Genomic DNA, 6,803 nt, shown 5'->3' on the forward strand with positions numbered 1-6,803 from the left:
TTCGCAACATCGACAAACGACGTTGGGGTTCAGCACACTGAGCGGTGCATTAAGGACATATGCTTTCTACTGATCGCATAATCGCTACTATCAACTTTCAACTATATTTTCTCTAGGAACATATCTAAACAGTGGAACTAAAGCGCGAGCTTACGACATAATTTGCAAAAGGTCTTTTGACTATTTCAGGATAATTAAGTTCATCTTATGAACTCCCACTTAGATAGACATCCCTCTGGTCATCTAAGTGATCACATGATCCGAGTCAACTAGGCCGTGTCCGATCATCACGTGAGACGGACTAGTCATCATCGGTGAACATCTTCATGTTGATCGTATCTACCATACGACTCATGCTCGACCTTTCGGTCTCCATGTTCCGAGGCCATGTCTGCACATGCTAGGCTCGTCAAGTTAACCCTAAGTGTTTTCGCTGTGTAAAACTGTCTTACACCCGTTGTATGTGAACGTAAGAATCCATCACACCCAATCATCACATGGTGCTTAGAAGCGACGAACCGTAGCAACGGTGCACAGTTAGGGGAGAACACTTCTTGAAATTTTGTAAGGGATCATCTTATTTACTACCGTCGTCCTAAGCAAACAAGATGCATAAACATGATAAACATCACATGCAATCAAATAGTGACATGATATGGCCAATATCATTTTTCTCCTTTTGATCTTCATCTTCGGGGCTCCATGATCATCATCGTCACCGGCACGACACCATGATCTCCATCATCATGATCTCCATCATCGTGTCTTCATGAAGTTGTCACGCCAACGACTACTTCTACTTCTATGACTAACGCGTTTAGCAATAAAGTAAAGTAGTTTACATGGCGTTCTTCAATGACACGCAGGTCATACAATAAATAAAGACAACTCCTATGGCTCCTGCCGGTTGTCATACTCATCGACATGCAAGTCGTGAATCCTATTACAAGAACATGATCGATCTCATACATCACATATCATTCATCACATTCTTCTTGGCCATATCACATCACATAGCATACCCTGCAAAAACAAGTTAGACGTCCTCTAATTGTTGTTGCATGTTTTACGTGGCTGCTATGGGTTTCTAGCAAGAACGTTTCTTACCTATGCAAGACCACAACGTGATATGCCAATTGCTATTTACCCTTCATAAGGACCCTTTTCATCGAATCCGTTCCGACTAAAGTGGGAGAGACTGGCACCCGCTAGCCACCTTATGCACCAAGTGCATGTCAATCGGTGGAACCTGTCTCACGTAAGAGTACGTGTAAGGTCGGTCCGGGCCGCTTCATCCCACAATACCGTCGAAACAAGATTGGACTAGTAACGGTAAGCATATTGAACAACATCAACGCCCACAACTACTTTGTGTTCTACTCGTGCAAAGAATCTACGCAATAGACCTAGCTCATGATGCCACTGTTGGGGAACGTAGCAGAAATTCAAAATTTTCCTACGTGTCACCAAGATCTATCTATGGAGAGACCAGCAACGAGTAGAAGGAGAGTGCATCTACATACCCTTGTAGATCGCTAAGCAGAAGCGTTCAAGTGAACGGGGTTGATGGAGTCGTACTCGTCGTGATTCAGATCACCGATGATCCTAGTGCCGAACGGACGGCACCTCCGCGTTCAACACACGTACAGCTCGACGATGTCTCCCACGCCTTGATCCAGCAAGGAGAGAGGGAGAGGTTGAGGAAGACTCCATCCAGCAGCAGCACAACGGCGTGGTGGTGATGGAGGAGCGTGGCAATCCTGCAGGGCTTCGCCAAGCACCTACGGGAGAGGAGGAGGTGTCACGGGAGGGAGGGAGGCGCCAAGGGCTCAGGTATGGATGCCCTCCCTCCCCTCCACTATATATAGGGGCAGGGGAGACGGGGGAGGCGCAGCCTTGCCCCTTCCTCCAAGGAAGGGGTGCGGCTAAGAGGGGGGGAGGAGTCCATCCTCCCCAAGGCACCTCGGAGGTGCCTTCCCCCTTTAGGACTCTCCCCTTTTTCCTATATCTTGGCGCATGGGCCTCTAGGGGCTGGTGCCCTTGGCCCATGTAGGCCAAGGCGCACCCCCTACAGCCCATGTGGCCCCCCGGGGCAGGTGGCCCCACCCGGTGGGCCCCCGGGACCCTTCCGGTGGTCCCGGTACAATACCGATGACCCCGAAACTTGTCCCGATGGCCGAAACAGGACTTCCTATATATAAATCTTTACCTCCGGACCATTCCGGAACTCCTCGTGACGTCCGGGATCTCATCCGGGACTCCGAACAACATTCGGTAACCACATACAAGCTTCCTTTATAACCCTAGCGTCATCGAACCTTAAGTGTGTAGACCCTACGGGTTCGGGAGACATGCAGACATGACCGAGACGTTCTCCGGTCAATAACCAACAGCAGGATATGGATACCCATGTTGTCTCCCACATGTTACACGATGATCTCATAGGATGAACCACGATGTCAAGGACTCAATCGATCCCGTATACAATTCCCTTTGTCTAGCGGTATGGTACTTGCCCGAGATTCGATCGTCGGTATACCGATACCTTGTTCAATCTCGTTACCGGCAAGTCTCTTTACTCGTTCCGTAACACATCATCCCGTGATCAACCCTTGGTCATATTGTGCACATTATGATGATGTCCTACCGAGTGGGCCCAGAGATACCTCTCCGTTTACACGGAGTGACAAAATCCCAATCTCGATTCGTGCCAACCCAACAGACACTTTCAGAGATACCCGTAGTGTACCTTTATAGCCACCCAGTTACGTTGTGACGATTAGCACACCCAAAGCACTCCTACGGTATCCGGGAGTTGCACAATCTCATGGTCTAAGGAAATGATACTTGACATTAGAAAAGCTTTAGCATACGAACTACATGATCTTGTGCTAGGCTTAGGATTGGGTCTTGTCCATCACATCATTCTCCTAATGATGTGATCCCGTTATCAACGACATCCAATGTCCATGGTCAGGAAACCGTAACCATCTATTGATTAACGAGCTAGTCAACTAGAGGCTTACTAGGGACATGGTGTTGTCTATGTATCCACACATGTATCTGAGTTTCCTATCAATACAATTCTAGCATGGATAATAAATGATTATCATGAACAAGGAAATATAATAATAATCAATTTATTATTGCCTCTAGGGCATATTTCCAACAATCTATTCGATGTAAACTCTTTTTGCGGTGTGTTTGTCGAGATCCAATGAATTGTGGGTTTATGATCAAGTTTATCTATGAATAATATTTGAATCTTCTCTGAATTCTTTTATGTATGATTGAGTTATCTTTGCAAGTATCTTCGAATTATCAGTTTGGTTTGGCCTACTAGATTGATCTTTCTTGCCATGGGAGAAGTGCCTAGCTTTGGGTTCAATCTTGCGGTGTCCTTACCCAGTGACAGAAAGGGTTGCAAGGCACGTATTGTATTGTTGCCATCGAGGATAACAAGATGGGGTTTATATCATATTGCTTGAGTTAATCCCTCTACATCATGTCATCTTGCTTAATGCGTTACTCTGTTCTTATGAACTTAATACTCTAGATGCAGGCAGGAGTCGGTCGATGTGTGGAGTAATAGTAGTAGATGCAGGCAGGAGTCGGTCTACTTGTTGCGGACGTGATGCCTATATACATGATCATACCTAGATAATCTCATAATTATTCGCTTTTCTATCAATTGCTCAACAGTAATTTGTTCACCCACCGTAATACTTATGCTATCTTGAGAGAAGCCACTAGTGAAACCTATGGCCCCCGGGTCTATCTCTTATCATATTTGCTTCCAATCTACTTTTATTTGCATCTTTACTTTTTGCATCTATATTATAAAATACCAAAAATATATTTATCTTATCATACTATCTTTATTAGATCTCACTTTCGCAAGTAGTCCTGAAGGGATTGACAACCCCTTTATTGCGTTGGTTGCGAGTTCTTTATGTGTCTGTGTAGGTGCGTGGGACTTTTAAGGAGCCTCCTACTGGATTGATACCTTGGTTCTCAAAAACTGAGGGAAATACTACTATTGCTGCATCACCCTTTCCTCTTCAAGGAAAACCAACGCAAGCTCAAGATGTAGCACTGCTCATGCTAGCTCGGTCAGGAACTCATCTTTCCTCCCATCGTTGACTGGCTCGTACACCATCGTCATCCAGAATGATGTTGTTGTTGCTGCGAGAGTGATCTTGGCTGTGATGGAGAAACGGCCAATGGCGTGGGATTGCACCTCTATGCGGCTCCTGTCCCAGAAGATCGCCGCGCCTCCCCTAGTGCACGTGGCCGGGAGGACGACGCAGTCTGCTAGTCTGGCTCTACCCACCTCCCTAACTAGTGATCTGCTCCAATTGTCGATCTTTGTCTCTTGGAGACAGAGAAGAGCGAGCTTGTGTGTCTCTGCCGTCTCGTTCACTACTGCTCGCCGGGCCGACGAGTTGAGCCCTCGTGTGTTCCAGCTCATAATTGGGCAATTTGTGTCAATCATTGGGAAACAGGTGGTTGATTCGACGACTAATTCTACTAGAAAAGAAACACAAGTACACCACCATCGGCCCGGGGGGTCACCGGCGGCCACCAACAGGCCCCAAATTCCGTCGGCGGTCGACTATGCCTCTACTGCAAGAGTACACTGGACTGTTACAATACATAGCAGAACCTAACTCTACCCAGCCGATCGCTGGGGGTCGCTGGAGACTAAAACTACTGGGGAGCCCTAACATGGGGAAGCGGTGACCTGAGAGGCCTTTCCGTCTGTTCTGTGCATGCCCGCGGCAATCCTTAGAGCCGCAGCATCAAGGTTGGTGAGATTGGCGATGGCTTTGACGTCGGAGTCAGAGAGCGGCTCATCGAAACGGTCGATCAGTGCCTCTGCTGCCTTGGCTGTCATGGTCTCCTTTGGCCCCAGGATGCCCAGGCCATGAACGATAAGCAGCGTGGCCCTCTGGCTGACCAGGACGCAGGATGGGTTACTTGCTTGACGAGCGCTTTGGCGAGACGGGGCCGCGGCAGGTCTGGTGCACTTCGGCGTCTTGGCACGAGCAGGGGCCTTCCCGAGAATGGACGGCATGGTGCTGGCGAACAACTGAACCGGAGCGTTGCTCCCACCAGCTTCAGTGATCTGCAGGTGGCACACCTGGGAGGTGACTGCGCCGAGCTGTAGGTAGTGTGTTGTAGCCGCTCTGGGGGTGTGTCGGGTGAGGGAGAGGGTCGGGCCCATGTCGATGTCGATGTCGTCCTCGTTGTTGCTGATGGCGTCTGCGTTCTCCACGAAACAGGGGGGCTTGTCCACGGTGGCCACGGCTGCCTTGTCTACCGCGGTCGCCCTTGGGTCCACCCGCGACGGAGGGGGAAGCTCCTTGTCCACCTCGTCGAAGAAGGACACCACCTGGTCGCCCTCCTGCGCGGCCCTCGGAGCCCTGGGCAGGGGCCGGGCGGTGCCAACAGCGGGTTGGTCGAGGGCGCCGACGTCCAGGAAGAAGACGCGCCACAGGAGCTGCCCTTGCCCGCCCTAGCAGCGTGGCCCGAGCGCCTATCGCGAGGGCGGCCCTGGCTGTGGCGCGAAGTGGGGGTGCGGCTGCGGTGGGGAGCGCGGCCGACTCCTTGCCGTGACCCCGCCCAAGAAGCGTGTCCTTCCAGGATCTCCTTTGGACGCCGCTGTCATCGCCGTCGTGGCCGCGCCCGTGGCCCGCCGAGGGTATGCCCTTGCAACCCGAGGATGCCACCTGCGCGGGAGGGCGCAGGCGTGGCCCCTGGTCCTGCGATGGCCTGCCGTCCTCCACACCTGACACCCAGCCACCCGCGTGGGGGAAGCGCGGGTGTGGGCGATCATCGTCGTCGGAGGAGGGGAGGCCGCTCTACCGAGAGTGGGAGGAGCGGGGAGACAGCAGTGTCCAGTATTCAACGCGATCGATGTGCACCAGAACGTCCCAGCGGAGCAGGTTGGGTGGTGGCGCGACCGTCCGGCTCGGCGGCGAGAAGCCGAGCATCTCCTCCACCCGGCCAGCGCCTCTCGCATGCTTCCACAGTGTCCGCTTGGTGGGGATGTGGTGGACACCCACACCGAGACGGCTAAGAGCTTCGTGTCTGCACGCTCGAAAGTGTGGCTGTCAAGGTGGTCGATGATGACCTTGTCGCCCAGCGCGTCCTTCATGCCCTCCAGGGTTCATAGCTGCATTGGCAGCTTCTCGATGACGACGCGGACGTGCAACATCCAGGTGTCGTGGACCGTGTGCGTGTCCTCCCTCCACGGCTCCAGGAGGAAGGAGACACCATCCACCACAATAGAGCCCCGCCGAACGACGAGGTCCTTATGCGCCGACATGGTGAAGTGGATGAAGAAATCCTCAGGATTGTGGCTGGTGATGCGGAGGAGATGCGCGAGGATCTTGAATTCCCGGTCGATGGCCCGACCGATGGAGAGGGGGCTGGCCGCGTGCAGCTTGCTCACCGCGGTGACCACCACTGCATGCTGCTGCAGCAAGAAGATCTGTTGCTCCATCTTCGGAGTGGAGGAGATCACGTTGTGGCTGGTTCTCGGGCGGCGCCCATGGTCGATGCAGGGGGCGTTCAGCGGGGCCATCGTAGGCGGGGAAGGGCGGGCAGGGGTCGGGAACACCAGCCGATCTCGCGTCGGATGGGCTTGCGGCCCGCCCTCTCTCTGGTTTCTCCGATTCTTGGGGCACTCCCTGTCGAGGTGGCCTGGGAGCTTGCAGATGATGCAATGGAGTGGGTCATGGCAGTCGACGCAGCGGTGGTGCGGGTTGAGGCAGCGAAAATAGAGGCCCTTGAACTTT

Source organism: Triticum dicoccoides, chromosome 7B, assembly GCF_002162155.2.
Source record: "Triticum dicoccoides isolate Atlit2015 ecotype Zavitan chromosome 7B, WEW_v2.0, whole genome shotgun sequence".
NCBI lineage: Eukaryota > Viridiplantae > Streptophyta > Magnoliopsida > Poales > Poaceae > Triticum > Triticum dicoccoides.